At 42.6% G+C, this 19,721-nt stretch overlaps 1 long non-coding RNA gene across 1 annotated transcript in view; it reads right to left on the reverse strand.

The window, feature by feature from the left end:
* Positions 1–19,721, reverse strand: part of LOC138261240 (uncharacterized) — a 177,800-nt gene that overhangs the window by 13,814 nt on the left and 144,265 nt on the right. Inside the window, exon 2 of the long non-coding RNA XR_011199059.1 lies at positions 6,870–6,929. This is a non-coding gene — a long non-coding RNA (uncharacterized lncRNA). The remainder of the gene's footprint in view (positions 1–6,869; positions 6,930–19,721) is intronic.

Here is a 19,721-nt window from a genome sequence, read left to right on the forward strand (position 1 = left end):
CTTCACCAGTCATGTAGTTGCATCTCCCATTCAGGCACTTGTCCGGACTTCTGGAAATCATGTCTTTGCAGGCCCGACTAGGGCAACGAAGGACACAATGCAACGATTCCTGAGGTAAGTGATGCACTATAAAAGCTATAAAGTAATTCATTCATTTATCCTTAGCAAGCTAAATGATGATTCAATTGCCTGATCGACTTGAAGGTTCAGTGAGAGCTTGATGTTCATGAAGACACCATGGTTTCAGGCTTCACTGGCTAGAATTGGGCAAGCTCCATTTACGACCATGCGAGATCTGTGCCAAAAGCACTGCAATACCAAGAGTTTACCAAAGATTTCATAAATTCAGAGGAAGACAAAGTGATCCGCCCACTGCTTAAAAGTGCATTATTGGACCTCTTACTTAGCTATGCATCCTTGTTGTCTGTTTGGTTCTAGCGTCTCAATAGTTGCTGAGACTAGGAGAGGTGCCCTACCACCCGTGGAGCATGAAGGCTGCCGCTGGGAATGCCCAATTAAGTGAGGAGCAAATTATAATAAACTTGTGCGTTCTTCTTTATTAACAGATGAACCCAACAAATTAATGGAAGGGGTGTTGATAAAAGTTATAAACAGTGTTATCCAATATGGTAGCCTATCCATAGGATGTTACCAGAGGTTTCTAATCTAAGATGAAATAGGGCCTGTTTCCTGTGTCGTCAGTTGCTGTTTGAATAATATATTAAGGAGGCAATCACAAGAATAAAATGTGAAACAAAGATTTACCTCCCTGCTTTTTCAACGAGTTCTTTGCCCCGTCCTATATTTTTGTCTCTAATATTTGCCTCTTAGCTGGAACCTGCTTAAGAGCACACGTTAATCCCTTTGCATGTGCTAATCTGTGAAGGGTTGCGCCCTGGCTTCTTGGAGGAGTCACCCTTTGCTTTGGTAATCTAGAAGGGGACTGAGCAGACCTTCTAGCGTCGAGTCCTTAACACTCCCTAGGCCACATGGCGATACAGCTGCTCATTCCTAATGTGAGGACGTCTGTTTTTGCTGTGTTCTGTTTCATCATTCATCATTGTTATCAAATGTCAGAAGGCAGATGCTGAGCCTCCAACTCTAGAACTGTTTTCATGAAGGTGGGATAGATGTACAGACTTAGACTGAAGGTTGTGATGATGTCTTGGAGTGGGCTCATGTACAAGTTAGAGAGCAGGGCCACAGTGGTGAAGCCTTGAGGTATCCCTGCTTTCTTATTAAATGAAGATAATTCATATATTGGTAAGATGACTGTATAAGCCTCCCATGAGGTACAAAGAGATCCATTCTAAGGAATTCTCTTGGATTGTGAGTTTCTTGATTCTGAGTTAAGTAAACTGAGTCGAAAGTTGGTTAGCTTCCGGGCAGCAGTAGAACTGCTATCCCATTCTAAACAACAGTTGACTTAAAGTCTTCCTAGCTGACATTCATTAAGGACTCTGAAGCACCTCCCATGTGAAAGCCATTCTGAGAGCCAGGCCGGGTGCCCTTATGTTCAACATAGAAAGGTAGTTATATAAATGCTTCTTTCTCAATTTACCCATAAAACATCCCCTGGCAATTTGTAGTTATTTGGGTCAACAAGGCCTAGTACAGTTTTCTTTAGCAGTGTTAGACTTAAGTTGTCTTGAGAGCACTATGGAAGGTACCAATGAGCAGGTGTGAGTTTATGATTTTTCTGGGTTGTAATGATGCAGAGTCAGACGTAAAGATATTTAGGAGGAAATTCTTCAGCTTTGAGAGCATAGCAGATGCGCAAAACATTTCCTGGGCATCGGAGCGGCTTAATTGTTAGATACTTGTTAGGGTCCTGTTAGTGCCTTCTCTAGTTTGTAGCATTCTAGGCCAGATTCTTTGGTGGCAAGGTGTTGCCAGGCTGTTGCAGATCAGTTGCACATGAATGATGTTCACAGTGGTAACTTTTGACTCTGAACTTGGAGGTGATCTTTCAGATCTCTTCCAAGTGGGAAGGCTTATACTGTGGCACAGGTTAAATAGGCTTTAATTTAATGTCTTTTTACCTGTCTTCAGTCTACCTCCTATATGCTTTGCCTCAGTACTTTAACTGTCAGTTTTTTTAATAACTGCTGACCATTTGGTGATTTTTAACCAGTACTAGGCTAGATAATATGGTTGGACTTTAGGCTTGAACCGACTCACAATGACTATTCAGGGTACTAAAATGGGGTTGAATAAAATTTCCTAAATCTTGTATGCAGCACCCTCTGTTCCCAACATTCGGAAAGCTTTTAAACTTGTAAACATTTGGAAGGATGCTTGTAGAGATGGCCGGCCGGCATGGATAAGGCAAATACATTTTAAGAGAATGTTGGTCCAAACTTTACATTTTGCCTGGCAACATTTGCCCATGAAGTACTGGTTTCATAAACAATATTGAGTGCCACAGATGATTTCAGGTCCCATGATAAGATGTATATATCATGCAGTCAACTTAACCAACGTCAGCTTTACAGCTGGGGCAACTATGTACTTGCTATACCTCTAGGCTGCATGTATCATGGTATTCTTGATACTATATAACAAATGAAAGAGCTTGCAGGATTGCATGGATATCGCCCAGACCGAAAATTGGGTGGCAAAAGCAAACTTGAATTGCCCACAGGGATCTTGGTGACCCTCTGTGTATATCATTCATGTGTGCTTGGGAAGTTAACCTATTCTCTCTCTGTCAACATTGTATCACTTCTGCAAAAATAAGACAAGGGACAAACATCATGAAACTGGTTTGTCTGATGTATTTATAGCAGAGAGTTAATGCATGGGTTTTTGATGGATTTTTATCAAATTAAAGTTGGTCACGCACCATTGTATTTCTTTGCATTATAGTTGTGTGCTTCTTACTGACTTCTACTAATTATTGCAGTCCACGAAGTAAAGGCTTTGTTGCTGAGGTGACCTGATGGTAGGTTTTGCCTATGTGACTGTTAATTGTCACTTATGTAGCTCACAAGTGGATGTTAAGGAGGCATTGCAATACGTTGCTTAGGACAGGGAAGGCCTCCACCTTTTCTATTGCTCCTCAAGAATCTTGGCAAAACTGGGTCATCTCTGATAGACATAATTTTAGTACTGTCCAGGTGGCTTTGAATTCATTGAATTCTCCGCCTTCGACTGCTGACTAGGGTCCCATGTATTCTTACGACTATCTAGGATTCCTTTATGGTCTGATACACTGATGCAGGAGATGATGCATAAAGTCACCTAAAGATTGAGGAGTTGAGGATCTAGAAAAAATGCATTAGCAGCCTCATTTAGGGATTGAGTCATTCATCTAAGTTATCAGCTTTTTATCAACAGTGGGTGGATGTGGAACTTCACCCTTAGTGGTGTGAGCCACTCAGAACTCTTGATTTTTTGGTGATGTGTTTTGTCTCTGAGTTTGCTGCGCATCACTGCAAGATCAACGAGCAGCTTTGCAGACATATAGTTGCATATTTCAGAGTCAAAATTCTTGTTTATTTTACAATGATATCGTGTTTTAAAAATTATGCTACAAAACTATAATAGTCAAAATATCGACTATCCCAATGTTGTGAAAGTAAATATATATAGGTAAGTATGATATTCTGAGACATACATTCATTTTTTTTGTCTGTATCTTCTTGTTTTTCAGTTCAGATGCTTCGGAGTCCTCCCCTTGTGCTGTTGGAGGAATTCTACTAGTACTGAGGTCAGCTATATTTTGGAGGCTTTTCTAACTAACTAGTACTTTACCACGTCTATGAATTCTGCACAAAGTTTGTTCTGCTTTTCTTGTGTGCATGGTGAACATTGTGTTACTGTTGTCCACCTCCAGAGGTCCACCTGGAATCGCTCTCGCTGTGCCATGTTGGTTTTCTTGCAACCTTCAACAGGTTTGAGATTGTTCATCATATTTAAGCCAGCTTCATGGTTGCAACTCACAAACAGTGATGTTTAGTCACTGAAATAAGAGGGCACTTTCAACAACATTTGAATAGGCAGATGTCACCCGGGCCGGATTGGCCATAGCGGGTATCGGGGTTTCCCCAGAAGGTTGGGGGCTGGTTTTGTTACTGGGGACTGGCTTTGCATCAGTGCTGTGAACCCGGCCCCCAGTGACAAAAGCAGCAGTGCTTCACAATTGCACCCTCCTGGGGGCTGGTCTGACAAAATTGCCAGGGCTGCTTTGTGTTCCCGATCCGGCCTGGATGTCACTCTTCCTCCTTTGATGGAGTGACTGATCTCTACACAGCATAGCAATCTCATGGTAGATCTAAAATGCCTGCCTTTTAAACATCGAAACCCTAATGTTACAGCCTTCCACACCACAGGTGTATGTCCCAAGGGTGAGAAGCATGAGAGGGTCCTGCTGGCTAGATCTTCAAACTGTTAGCACTGCATCAAGGAAGAATTTAAGGTGGTAATTATAGAATTGTTCGCGATATGTGTCCATTGCACAGAAAACCTAACTTGCTTATCACAATCTTACATTCCTTACCCGACTTCCAAGCATAGATTGATGCTTCGTTTGATCTACTTGTTAAGTCGCTCATCAAGAGATTGGCAGGCTGTGCTCCTTTACAAAAGGGCTGCTGAGGAATATACCCTGCTGCCTCTGTGGACTTCAGGACCCAAATTTAGAGATCCCTGTCAGACAGCCAGGCAGAGAGCTTTGTCCCATCAGTGGCCCCTCGCCATGTTGGCTCTCCTTAAGGCACTGAATCTTTCCTGGAGGGTACCATGTTTAACATGCTCCCACAACAGTTTTCTGACATGCATAAACAAGCTCCCAGAGTGAGATGTTGTTTTTGAAAAGCAACAAAGATATGTTCCTGACACTCTGGGAATTTTGTCCCAGTGTTATGGGTAATTTATTTGTTTTCCTGTTGGACTGCCAGGCTTCTCCTGACGGTCTCCAACCCACAAAAAATACACTGGGTTGTCTGCTGTAGCTAGGGTGCGTTTACCTACTGTCTTATGTCATTTGTGTTAGTCGGGCAAAGATTTCTTAAGGTGGAACCAGTAGAGGCTCTGGTAGTGGAAATATAATGATTCACCCAACTCTGAATAGAACTGGGGGAACCGTGAGTTTGTGGGACAGGGTACTCCGACATATTTTTGGATGAGTACCCTGTCCACTAAATTCTAAAATTAAGGCCCCTAAAGAGGAAGACTCTGAGGAAGCCTTTACATTATTTAAGGGAGGGAATTGAGAAAAAGAGATGACACAAAATCTCTTCCTTTTTGGGCTCGCCTTCTATCCGTAAAAATTATATTAACGAAAAGCTGGTTTTGGTATAGTGAAGGTTACTAGAAGTGGTCTGGTCACTAACCACAACTCATCAGGGTCACAGACTTTTACTAATCATTACGTAAATGAGTCAAAATCGAAATAAGAGCTTCTCATGATATTAAAGAAGGGTGCACATAGCACACTACCAATTGCATTTTGGAGTGTGGTACTTTGAAAAAGTATACGTCCTCCTTCCCTGTGGGATGTAACTGTTTGCACCATGCAGTGGCATAACGCAGAATCATGGGGCCCCTGCAGAATGAGATCATGGGGGTCTGGGTCTTCTATATCTTAAAGATTGTCATTGTCCTTCCGCAGAATAGAGACTGCTTGAATGGTTTGGCCCCCCTGGAGTTTTGCGCCCCCCGCACCGCAAAGGCTTGCGTTATGCCCCTAGTGCTTTGGCCGCCCTCTCTGCTGAAGTGACTTACAAGTGAAAGAGCACTCAAAAGACTGAGCCCCCTTTTCTCGAAGGAGATCATCAGTGTGACTGTGTTACTCACCACAAAGTAAGAGACAAACACCAGCTGTAAATGGCATTGATTAAATTCTTCTGAAACACAAAGTCTTTGTGCCCGAAAAACAAAAGTTTTTGCAAACCTAGTTGTAACGTAGGTGTGCAAGAAAGTAATTTGCAGAATTTTCAAAGAGTAAAAGGCAATTGTGATCTTGGAAAATGGAGCACCCCATTATTCCTGGGGGTGTTCAGGAAGTGTGTTCTTCACTTGATCAAGTATTTCCCCAGAGGAGGAAAAAAGTTTAATATGCAAATGCACAAAGTAGGAAACCTGTGGAAATACACTTACAACTTTTGTTCATAAAGCCCTTTGTGTCTGAAATGCAAAATACACATTGGACACAACTTTCGGCTGCACAGTGCGATCTTAACGCCAAAATGGTGTGAGAACTCACTGCACGGCCCGAAAATCGGGTTAAGCACATGAGAAGAAAGAGTGATCGCAGAGCAACCGAAATTCCTAACCAACAATTTACTACAGGCAGAGCAGCCGTTTCCCTTCCATGCTCTGCACGGAAGCCATCTTGGCAGACATCCAGGGTCGTATTGTTGCCCTGGTGTCATGCCAGCTGGTTCCATGCAGCTGTCCCAGCCACCAATTATTTGCTATGTCTATTAGATTTTATTGCAACAAAAAATCGCTAGAGTACAACAAAAACATGTGTAAAGTTCACTGCGTTGCCAGAAGAGATGTCTCGTGATAATGTCATAATTAAACAGCCAGGATTCATCTACTGTGTATGGTAAACCCGCACAAGACGTAGTCGTGTTTTTTGTTCCACATCACGGAGATAAGGAAGAAATATGACATCCCTATTGTTCACTTCCTGTATTCAAAATGTCCAACCCTTCCTTTCTTTAGTTTTCTGGCTATATTCTGCCCCCACTAACAAACATACTGCACTCTTATCTGTGCCACAATTTAAAAATATGTAATATCGAATTTCAGTAGCTACTTTAATATTTTACATAATAAAGAAAGAAAGCTGACAGAATATTGACTGTGTTACACATACATAGGATACATTCAATTGTCAAAGTTTATGAAATACATACGTCCCATCAGGAACAAAGACTGGAGCATTGCGCCACGCGAACACAGAATGCATTTCTTGTCTGGAATTATGGATAGGAAGATAGAGATTAATAATTATAATCCGATCGTAAGTAGTGTAGTAAACAATATAGCGCTTATGAAGTGAAATTCTGGTGTAGACAACAAATTGTGGTCAGACTATCAAAAGAGGGATGTCCTGTTTAATCAGGGATAAAGGGTGTTAATCAGACTGTATAAGGTATATCTCATGAATCTTTTGCCATCTATATCCTTTGTTGTGGTAGGGAAGGAAATGGGGAGGGGAAAGGGGGTAGGGAACACAGTCAGAGCAGTGCCTATTGTGAAAGTAGTTAATTGTCTTAGAGGCAGCTTGTAACTAAGATGAAGAGATGTTGATATTGCATTTTATAAATTTATCCAGAGTTCACCATACTTCCTGTGAGATCTTGGGGTTGGTCTGGGATTCCTCCTGGGAGCTATGAGATCCTCTAAGATAAGAAATCCACACCCATCATGTGTGATGGGTTATGTTGCTGAACGACTTTCATTCTGTTAGTTTGAATTTTACGGCAGTGGTCAATAACTGGTCGAACAGTGCCATGTCATTGGGCTTTAGGTGTAAAGCGTCCGGAAATGCCCAAGAGCCTAGAACAATTATTGGGAAGTTTAGGGGAATTGGTGTTTCAAAAAACTCTCATGGTTGGTCTTGGATAGAGGTCCAAAATGAGCCCAGGAGTGGGCAGCTAAAGAACATGTGTTCTGGAGCCCCCGAGCTCAAGTTCCAGTTCCAGCATTTGTCACTATCACGTAGTTTTAGTTTGTGTAACCTGGTGGGTGTCCAATGAAGGAAGTTCATCGTGAAGTAGTTTGATTGCAAGAGTGATGGGGCATTTTTGTTGCACAATTATGCTTTACATATTGTCGAGCAACTTTCATCCGTGAGGTAATCAATGTCAGGGGGTTGCAGATGGTTTGCACCATTTTGTTTGAGCTGTGGGTTTAGTGTTGGAGGGGCTTTGCATAGGGTTTTATATACTTTTGATGCCATATGATCTGTTGAGTGCCAAGTAAGCAACTGTGACACAATACATGGGAGTTCAAAGTGGTTTAATTTAGACAATTGTACTTTAGTTTTAGGAAGCTGTAGACATCTAATTAAGTTAGGTTGTATATAGATTGGCATACTATTGATAACCAATCCACTGCTGGTTAAACTTTTTATTTGATAACAGAAAGTGTTTTTCTAGTTGTTTTATTCTGGTATATAGTGGGGGTCTGTTTCCTATTTTCCTTACACCCTGTGACTTTTGTGGAACCCTTTTAAGCTGCAAAGTGGATCTCTAAAAATGTCACTATATATAACACGGTGTCTGTTGAATTATGCACATCCTCCACCAAGACCAGGGCAGGTGTTCAGAGCAGGGGTCAAATTCCATCCATAGTGCCTATTCTGTTATGTACATGTTTCTGATACAGCTCTTAATATTGCATGCAACTGTAACCCTGAAGTACCCAAATACAATAATAGTATTTTTATGATAAGCCTGAGGCTTGATGTCTGACTCCTTTTGCTTAATGTCAGACCACTGTTTCTCAAACACGTTCCTATCCAGAATTATAACAGATGAGCCAGAATATACCACACACTTGAAATTTCTACTTTGTATGATCAAAGTACTCAGGGGTTTATTGCTAAAATCTTTTTTAACCATCAGAGCTAAATTATCCACATTTACTTCAATACTGCGAGTGTTGTCCACAATGTAAGCCTTTCGATTACCTCTATTTTTACAAATGAAGGCAAAGTTACCCTTACACCCTTAGAAATGTATTCTTTAACTAATGTATGACACGACTTTATCTTGAGTTCCTGATATTTCTAACCACAGTTAGAACCCTCTTTGGCTCATTCTACAGAACTTTTAAATTACAACCTGTTATGAGATATTCTCTGTTCTGCCAACTTTATTTTATCATTTGTAAATAAGTTAATTGAGGCAGATTTATGCCTACCTTCCACTTCTTGCTAGTTCAGTACTTTTGCAGACTTCATTGATTGTTCACTCCCCATGGCAACTGAAGAATTATGCTCAAGAGTTTGATAGTCTTTCCTGTACTTTTGTAGTAGAGCAGCAACAAAATTATTTGTCCCTGATAAAGTGGTCTACAAAGTTGCTGTATTTACAATTAGCTGCAAGAATGAATACAGGCACTATATATTTTCCGTGGATTTATGTGGTTACTGATGTCTAATTAGGGATTTTCTTCTTTCTGCAACTAAACTAGGCAATGTTATAAAAGGGTTAGGTAATCTTAATACTGTCACCTCATAAATGTTTAATTCCACCGACGTATCCTCTGGTACATTTTCTGGTGAGTGGTCAGCTCCCTATGCAAAGCATTCTTGTGCTGCTGTATTATAAACTCGGGTTTGTTATGTTACGATTAACACACAATACCAACTACATAACAGAATTATCAGGTCTATAGTTGAGTGTTTTTCAGCGTTGTGGGGCTATCTGTGGAATTTATCTGCCGCTCGATGTACATTCAGTAGAAAACTGTGCATTATGAGTCCTGCTGGTGTTTCCACCATGTTAAGTCTTTTTTTAAACTTATTGGTAACACAACATACCAAAATGTGTTTAAAAGTGTACATATATATTTGTAAATACACACATTCATATATACTCACTGGAAAAACAACAGTTAGAGTGACGTTATAGTTGGGAGCTAGAATGAAATGTGAACTAAGGTTAAAAAGCCACAAAACCACTGAAATACACCAGTTATAGTTAAGTGAACTAATTATAATTTGCACCCCTATCATGCACAGCTTTTGACCTCATATATTTGATCACTTCTGACATGTTAAATGACATCATTGATGATATCACGCATGAGAGTTCAGTTATAGCCTGACCTTGTATTCATTCTGCATCTGGACTTGGACTCAGTGCTTATCTTATGTAGGACGAGCCTTACACACGGCTTAGCCTGTAGTCAGGGTTTACGTTCACCCACCACTTCATAGGCAGGCAACTCCCAACATATACAAACTTTGGACATGCACAGTGGAGGTGGTCTGCAAGGCCTGGTATCTCAAGCCATAATCAAGGATGTGCCCCGGCCAAAACTATAAGGAAAATTAAGTTTTTAAAATCTTTTTGTTTCAAACCTTTGATTTTTTTTAAGTGGGCTGATCATGTTAACTTTCTAAATAAAATATTTATATTTATATGAGTGACGTTATCAAACTAATTTGTGATTAGGTATTCATTCAGCTTTCATCAGACCTTATTCTCATGCCCTGAAAAGAGTGCTTGTTTTACTTTTTGGGAAAGCTTATGCTCAGTACGCTAGGCAAAAGCTGGTTGTCTGGTTAGTAAATAGAGAAAAATATTTAAAATGCCAATGTCTTATCTGATTATTGTGAAAAGGCACATCAGTGACAATAGGCCTGACTTATGTATTGCAAAAAGCCTATATTAAAGGCCTGTCAGGGCAGATTATTATGACACTGTTTTAAATCCTGTAAACCTGTCATGGATTGTCATGGATTGTCATGGATTAATGAATGGGATAAGGCTTCTCGTCCCGCTTAACCCTGCTATCAAACTTCTGAACTGTTAGATTCCTTGTTAGGCCCTCCTAGGAGAGGTTATACAATGATTTGCTTGCTGTAATTATGCACATATTTGTAATTTTATGGTTGCGTCTTTTATGGTTGTTTTGTAGCAAAACCTATACTCAATAGAGTAGGCCTGAGTTGTTTATGCTGACAAGCGAGTGGTAAAGGTTATAGCTCAGTTGTAGAAGTTTGTGCATGAAGCAATGGGTCAGCTCACTTTAGCCGTTGATTATGTAGGCCTGTGAGTGACTTATTTTACCTGATCACGTGTACACATCTGCCAGACAATGAGTGCATGTTAGTGCTGATGCTAGTGGGCCAGTCTTTTAGTTTTCAGTTATCCTATTTATATTCCCCTTTCAATTATTTTCATCTCCTTTTTTAATTTTGTGTGCTGGGCCATTTACTTGCCACTAATTTCATGTGCAAAAGGCTGCATTTCCCATGGCCACTACTTCTAAACTGGACAGCCCTCTTAGAATGGTACTGCTCATAGCGTTATAATATTTTACTGTTGCAACATGGCCTCCATGTTTAGAAGCAACATGTCTGTCATTTTGGACCACTAAAGCAGTGACGCATTATGCACAATACAATAGCAAATGTTCGCGAGTGCATTGTTTGCTGAGTGGCCATCTTAGAATGACATTGTGCATAGTGTATCATTGTTCTACTGTTTGAAATTGGCTGATATGTTGCTTATAAATGTTGTGGGAATATTGGAACTTTAGAACAGTGATACACTACAGGGAGTGCAGAATTATTAGGCAAATGAGTATTTTGACCACATCATCCTCTTTATGCATGTTGTCTTACTCCAAGCTGTATAGGCTCGAAAGCCTACTACCAATTAAGCATATTAGGTGATGTGCATCTCTGTAATGAGAAGGGGTGTGGTCTAATGACATCAACACCCTATATCAGGTGTGCATAATTATTAGGCAACTTCCTTTCCTTTGGCAAAATGGGTCAAAAGAAGGACTTGACAGGCTCAGAAAAGTCAAAAATAGTGAGATATCTTGCAGAGGGATGCAGCACTCTTAAAATTGCAAAGCTTCTGAAGCGTGATCATCGAACAATCAAGCGTTTCATTCAAAATAGTCAACAGGGTCGCAAGAAGCGTGTGGAAAAACCAAGGCGCAAAATAACTGCCCATGAACTGAGAAAAGTCAAGCGTGCAGCTGCCACGATGCCACTTGCCACCAGTTTGGCCATATTTCAGAGCTGCAACATGACTGGAGTGCCCAAAAGCACAAGGTGTGCAATACTCAGAGACATGGCCAAGGTAAGAAAGGCTGAAAGACGACCACCACTGAACAAGACACACAAGCTGAAACGTCAAGACTGGGCCAAGAAATATCTCAAGACTGATTTTTCTAAGGTTTTATGGACTGATGAAATGAGAGTGAGTCTTGATGGGCCAGATGGATGGGCCCGTGGCTGGATTGGTAAAGGGCAGAGAGCTCCAGTCCGACTCAGACGCCAGCAAGGTGGAGTACTGGTTTGGGCTGGTATCATCAAAGATGAGCTTGTGGGGCCTTTTCGGGTTGAGGATGGAGTCAAGCTCAACTCCCAGTCCTACTGCCAGTTCCTGGAAGACACCTTCTTCAAGCAGTGGTACAGGAAGAAGTCTGCATCCTTCAAGAAAAACATGATTTTCATGCAGGACAATGCTCCATCACACGCGTCCAAGTACTCCACAGCGTGGCTGGCAAGAAAGGGTATAAAAGAAGGAAATCTAATGACATGGCCTCCTTGTTCACCTGATCTGAACCCCATTGAGAACCTGGGGTCCATCATCAAATGTGAGATTTACAAGGAGGGAAAACAGTACACCTCTCTGAACAGTGTCTGGGAGGCTGTGGTTGCTGCTGCACGCAATGTTGATGGTGAACAGATCAAAACACTGACAGAATCCATGGATGGCAGGCTTTTGAGTGTCCTTGCAAAGAAAGGTGGCTATATTGGTCACTGATTTGTTTTTGTTTTGTTTTTGAATGTCAGAAATGTATATTTGTGAATGTTGAGATGTTATATTGGTTTCACTGGTAATAATAAATAATTGAAATGGGTATATATTTGTTTTTTGTTAAGTTGCCTAATAATTATGCACAGTAATAGTCACCTGCACACACAGATATCCCCCTAACATAGCTAAAACTAAAAACAAACTAAAAACTACTTCCAAAAATATTCAGCTTTGATTTTAATGAGTTTTTTGGGTTCATTGAGAACATGGTTGTTGTTCAATAATAAAATTAATCCTCAAAAATACAACTTGCCTAATAATTCTGCACTCCCTGTATGCTTAATACCAATCAAAGATGGCAGTTTGCTGCCTTGGGTTAGATCTTACTTAGTTTTTATTGCAAGCACATGCCTACCATGGTTGGGAACTAGCATTTGGCCTTTTTCTCTTTACTTCTTTTAATGTATTTTACATTGGCTTGTTGAATTTGTGTGTGTGTTTAAGGTATGATATAAATGTAAATTCATTTAAAATATATATTATTAACTTGGAATTCATAAAATACAATTTAACACCACATTAACTCATCAAGTTAAAAGCGTATTAAATAAAATATTTCAAATATATGAATTTAATTTATGAATGTTGATTTTTAAACAGTGAGTTAAAAAGTACTCCATTAACATTTGTATTTGTATTTAATATTTAGTAAATACGGTTAAACATATGTAAAATAGTTAATCAATTATTATGTGTCACTTTTTATCACTTACAATTCTTAATGTCAGCCTAATTTAATTTATTTAACATTAGCCCTATGGGGTATTATTTCAATTCCTGGTATTCATTGCTTTCTATGGGAGAGTGTTGCAATACCAATAGTTGGCCATATGTGGAGTTTTAATGAGTCCAAGGCTGGCTGGTGTACATGTGAGCCTGTTTTGACAACTTCCGGGCTGTAATAACTTTAGAAGTCTATTTTGTGAATTGCTTTACTCTTTTCTTGGTGTCTGTTATCTATTAGCTTGTTCCTCCCCTTTAGTACTAATTATTCTTAATTACTACATGAGGTATCAGGTCCTTGTGTGGATGTCTGCTTTCTTCTGAGAGCCTGTGTGGACCATACCTAATATGCAAACTGCTGTTACGACATGGGTCCACTTTTTGTAGTTTCTACCGCATAGCTTTCTCTTCAACCAGTGTTCTCTATATTACGATAGGCCTAAAATAACCTGAAATAAACATTAGTAGCTGAGATCAATATTATTACTAAAATGTGTGCATATACTTTCGAGTACTTTTACATAATAATATATTGTATTTAAATTTAAGGCGTTCAGAGCTAAGAACTTCCATTTTCAGGAAGAAGTTTGTGTTACTTCACAAAATCCTATAATCCGGTCCATTTAAATTGAAAGCAGTTTCGCTACCACTTATGAGCTCATGATAAAGAGCAAGCAAACAGCATATAGGTTTCTATCCTTTTGTACAAAATCCAAAACTACCGACTTAAATATACTGCTTCAGCAATTCCACAGCAATTCAATCACCAGTTCCAAAAAATGCTTCAGTTCTATAAAGCTTCAACAACGAGATAAACGGCAAACAAAACAAGGGGGGGTGTTTGTTTTCCATAATGGTTTATCTATATTCACTTTAAAGTGACTGCCTTGTTCAAAATCCCATCCACATCTCAAAAGATGTTCTGAGAGCTTAGCCGACATGTTGGATCTATATAAAGCAAACTTTCCTACCTCACCATGGGACCTATCATGAGTGGCTACGTCATGCATCAGATCTATCCAGAGGAGCTACGAGTAACGATTAATATGAAATAGATATCCAAGAAATGGATTGAGTTAAGGAAGAGAAACAGAATAAAACATATACAGTTGAATACCTGATCTTCCTATTCCACATGAAGGGATTAACACACCTCACCATCTCTCTTTTACTCTGACTATTATGGTGTTTATGGAGCTAACTAACCCATGACTTTCTTACGCAGTTGCTATTGAGCAAATGATAAGAACCTTTCCCTCTTGTGTGGGTGTTTCAACGGTTGGTAGAGCAATAGATAGATGGATAGATATTCTAGACACAATGCTTTGATTGAGTGAACTTCATGGCTTCGTGCAGCTAAACACAAGTTACGCCACCCTCTATAATAAAAACAGTTCTTTGTAGCTAGCAGATTGAAAGGGGTCGAGTGTCGTGCAGGTTTCTAGAAGGTACCTGATAGGTGCATTGGCTCGTAAGTGCTTCCATTTAATAGTCAGCTGGGGTACTGAAAGGGACCGAATGATCTAATTTACTGCCTGTACATTAGAGATGCATAAGCCAGGCCAGGATTCAGGCCCTCTGGCAGCTGCAGGTGATAGCTGCTGGAGAAGGACGACTCAAGAACACCTTCTGTTGTACAAACTGAGTGACCTGCTGGACAATCAGAGGTAGCTGAGCTATTGGCGATGGAATCAATAGGATAATGCTGGAGCAGCCAATAGTATACCATTATAAAATTATGTTGTTGTAATATTGTATTGTATGACGTAGTCAATGAGATAGGACTGAGCAGGCAATGTTATATTTTAATAACACTTATGCTGTCCTAACATTCTGCTGCTATAATTAATGAGATGGTACTGATGTGTTCAATGTTATATAATTATTAGACTATAAGATTATAATATTCTAATGTTATAGCCAAGGAGATGGTGCTAGGATTGTCAGTATTACACCATTAAAAGATTATACTACTGTAATATCGTCCTGTTTTAGTCAATGAGACAGTATTGGTCTCACAATGTTATATCATTATAACAATAAATGAATTCAACACTATTGCGATAGCCAGTGAGATGGTACTGGGCAGACGACATTATGGCCCTCATTACAACATTGGCGGTAAATCCCGCTTACTGCCGTGCAGAAGACCACCAACACACCGCGGCGGCGGCGGAATACCGCTACAGCTATTAAGACCCACAGCCTGGAATCCGCCAAAATCCAGACACCCACACAAGTCCGCCACACCAAAGGTCAGTGATAAACTGGCGATACCAAAACCTCTACCATCACTGCAACAGGAATACGCCCTCACTATCACGACCCACGAATCCATGCGGCGGTCTTTCAACCACGGTATTCCATTGGCGGTACACACCACTGCGCTCAAAATACACACACATTTACAAAACACAACCACATTAGACAATTCGAAATACACACACCTGATACACATACACACACCCCTCCCACACACCCAATCCAATATAAAACACACCCACATCACCCACAAACCCCTACGACAGAAATTGAGAAAGAAGCCGAGAGAAAGAAACCAGAAACAACACTAGCATCCACAGGCACACAACACCATCACTCACACAACATCCACGCACCTCAGACAACACACACAAACACATCCCCTCACACATTACAACACACACCACCTCACACATCACCCACACCACATCACGGCACCACAAAGACACCCCAGGTTCTCTGAGGAGGAGCTCAGGGTCATCGTGTAGGAAATCGTCTGTGTAGAGCCACAGCTATTCGGATCACAGGTGCAGCACACCTCCATTGCTAGGAAGATGGAGCTATGGCACAGAATCGTAGACAGGGTCAACGCAGTGGGACAGCATCCAAGAACACTGGATGACATCAGGAAGAGGTGGAACGACCTACGGGGGAAGTTGCGTTCTACGGTCTTAAGACACCAGATTGCAGTACAGAGGACTGGCGGCGGACCCCCACCTCCTCCCCCACAACTTACAACATGGGAGGAGCAAGTCTTGGCTATACTGCATCCTGAGGGCCTCGCAGGAGTAGCAGGAGGAATGGACTCTGGTAAGTCAAATCTTAACTATTACATCCCACACCCTACCTGCATGCTATCACATACCCCCACCCTCACCCTCACCCCCATCACTCCAACACCTCACAAATGTCCCACTATCACAACCCACCCACCCCAACACTAAGCCCTGCATGCAACACTAAAGCATGGACACCCATCACCAAAGCATGTCCACTACAGATACCCACACAGACCCCAAACCAATTATCACACAAGGTCCTACACAAGAATTCAAGCACTGGAGTACAGGGTCACCCACCCATTCCACACAATGGCACACACAGATGCAATAATCATGCCTTTACACCCCTGCATACCCCGACCCAACGTCACTGGACATGAGGTTCCAGACATGTCCACTCCCCCACAGAAGAGGCCCACAGTGATGACAGCAGCTCTGTCCAGCTGAATCAAGATGACCAGCCCGGCCCATCTGGGACCTCGGGACAGTCGGTTCCCCTGACACTGGCACATGCCACTACAGAGCCTCCCCCTCAGGAAACACCAGCACAGCACCCACCCAGCGGGCCCATCCCTCTGTCCCCAGGACACGTCAAGCAGCAGTGTGTCCATCCATACAGGGAACCCAGGCAAACCCACCACCCCAAGAAAATCAGGGTCCTGGGGGCAGTGGCAGTGTGCACACGGTTCAGGGGACAGAGGCACAGGAAAAGAGGGGAACTGGGAGGACTGCTGTGTGACAGGGGGAGGACAGGCCCAGTGAACCCACTCTCCACCAGGCCCTCTCCAACATCATGGGAGCGTACCATCATTCCCAGGAGATGATGGCAACGGTACTGGCCAATTTCAGGAGACCCAGCGGCTGCAGGAGGATCAGTATCTGGGGATCAGGGAGGAACTCAAGTCCATCAACACCACCCTGGTCACCATTGTAGGGTTGCTGAAGGACCTTGTCAACACCAGGAGGGACACTGTGGCACAAAAAGGGGCCCCAGACACTAGCCTGGATGATGAACAGCCCACCACCTCCGCCGGCGCTAGTGGACAGGAGGCACGGCCACAAGACCACAACACCAGCATCCCACCCCCTTCAGATGGAGAACCACCCCGCAAACGGTCCCTGAGATCCAGGACAAAGACAGAGAACAATGCCAAGACCCCGCCAGGAAATGAGACCCCCCCTGAATGTCATCCTTCTGTCCCACTTCGTCACCCTGTCCATCCATCAACTGCCCTAGCTCCACTTCCTATTCCCTTTGGAGAATGCACCTGTGAAAGAAATAGACTGGACTCTGCCATGGAAAATCCTCCACCATCAACCCTGCCCATTTTACAACCCCTCCACTATTTTGCACTGAAATAAACACCCTTGAATCACAAAACAATCTGGAGTCAGTCTGTGCTTTCACAAATGTGTATTTGCAATAACTATGGAAAATAGCAATGTCGATTGTATTGTCAACATACCGATGTAAAACAGCTCTAGTCCATAAGGTAATATAGCAGAGGTCACACAGTGGGACCCACATCTGTGAAATGGAAAGGCAAAGTGACAAGTCAGGGTCCATACACTGGGTGAAAGGGACAGACATGATAGGTCTAACAATTGTATGAGAGGTGGGAGGCAGTGACATCTTCTTACCTGTGTCTCACTGGAAGTATTGCTGGATAACGTTGTTTCTGTTGTCGATATACTCTTCTGCCTCCTCTTCTTCACTGTCCACAGGCTCCACAGCTGCAGAAAAGGCACCTGACGTCGCAAAGCCGGGTTGTGCAGCATACAGCAGGCCACGATGATTTGGCACACCTTCTTTGGTGAGTAGTAGAGAGAACCACCTGTCATATGGAGGCATCGGAACCTGGCCTTCCAGAGTGATTGAAAGGAGGTCCTTTCAATCACTCTCCTAGTTCTCACATGGGCCTCATTGTAGCGTTCCTCTGCCCTTGTCCTGGGATTTCTCACTGGGGTCAGTAGCTATGACAGGTTGGGGTACCCCGAGTCACCTGCAAATGTCGAGGGACAACGGTTAGACACACACTAACCCTTAGGGACAACTCCAGACCCAGACAACTATTCAATGGGTATAGGGTCCTTTTCCTCACCTATTAGCCACACACTGTGCCTCTGGAGTTTCCCCATCACATAAGAGATGCTGCTATTCCTCAGAATGTAAGCGTCATGCACTGAGCCAGGAAACTTGGCATTCACATGGGAGATGTACTGGTCGGCCAAACACACCATCTGCACATTCATTGAATGGTAGCTATTCCGGTTTCTGTACACCTGTTCACTCCTGCGGGGGGTACCAAGGCCACATGTGTCCCAACAATGGCACCTATGATGTTGGGGATAAGTCCCAGGGCATAGAAATCACCTTTCACTGTAGGCAAATCCTCCACCTGAGGGAAAACGATGTATCTGAGCATGTGTTTCAGCAGGGCAGACAACACTCTGGACAACACGTTTGAGAACATAGGCTGGGACATCCCTGATGCAATGGCCACTGTAGTTTGAAAAGACCCACTTGCCAGGAAATGGAGTACTGACAGGACCTGCACTAGAGGGGGGATTCCTGTGGGATGGCGAATTGCTGACATCAGGTCTGGTTCCAACTGGGCACACAGTTCATGGATTGTTGCACGATCAAGTCTGTAGGTGACTATTACATGTCTCCCTTCTATTGTTGACAGGTCCACCAGCGGTCTGTACACCGGAGGATGCTGCCATCTCAGCACCTGCCCCAGCGGATGTTCCCTATGGGGGAGAACAGCGAGCAGAGAGTCAGCCAACACTGAGGTATTACAAAATGTCATTTACACACATTTCTGAATCCGCAATGTGTCTGTTACTGTGTGTATGCAAGGCCTAGATAGGTGTGACGCAGTTATTATTAATGCCATGTGCCCCCCTGAAATGGCGGCTGCCTGACCTGTAAGGTGGGACAAAGGGATATGAGGTAACTGCGCTGGCGTTCTACACCGTCAAGGTAGGCGGTCAAAGACCGCAGCGCAATCCTGCATTGGTTAACATTGAACCCTATGGGTCCCAGGAGCCAATGACGATGTACGCTGGCGGTGACGGTACGCACTGCTGCGGACGTGACCTCCATTTTCTGTCTGTTCACTCACTTGTTACCTGGCCTTCAACAGGAGAGGACCTACACTGCAAGTGCTGCTGTGACCTCAGTCTGGAAGTGATGATGGCTCATGTGTCTGGGGAAAGGGCCCCTGCCTTCACTTCGGAGGAGTTGGAGAAGTTAGTGGATGGGGTCCTCCCCCAGTACATGCTACTCTCCGGTCCTCCAGACAAACAGGTGAGTACACTGTGAGCATGCTGCATGGGCAATGCCTGTTTGGAGTGATGTGGATGGAAGATACAGGAGGGGGGCTGAGGCCTGCATGAGCGGACGGTGAGTGTATGTGCG

The sequence above is a fragment of the Pleurodeles waltl genome, chromosome 10 (assembly GCF_031143425.1).
Source record: "Pleurodeles waltl isolate 20211129_DDA chromosome 10, aPleWal1.hap1.20221129, whole genome shotgun sequence".
NCBI classification, from domain to species: domain Eukaryota; kingdom Metazoa; phylum Chordata; class Amphibia; order Caudata; family Salamandridae; genus Pleurodeles; species Pleurodeles waltl.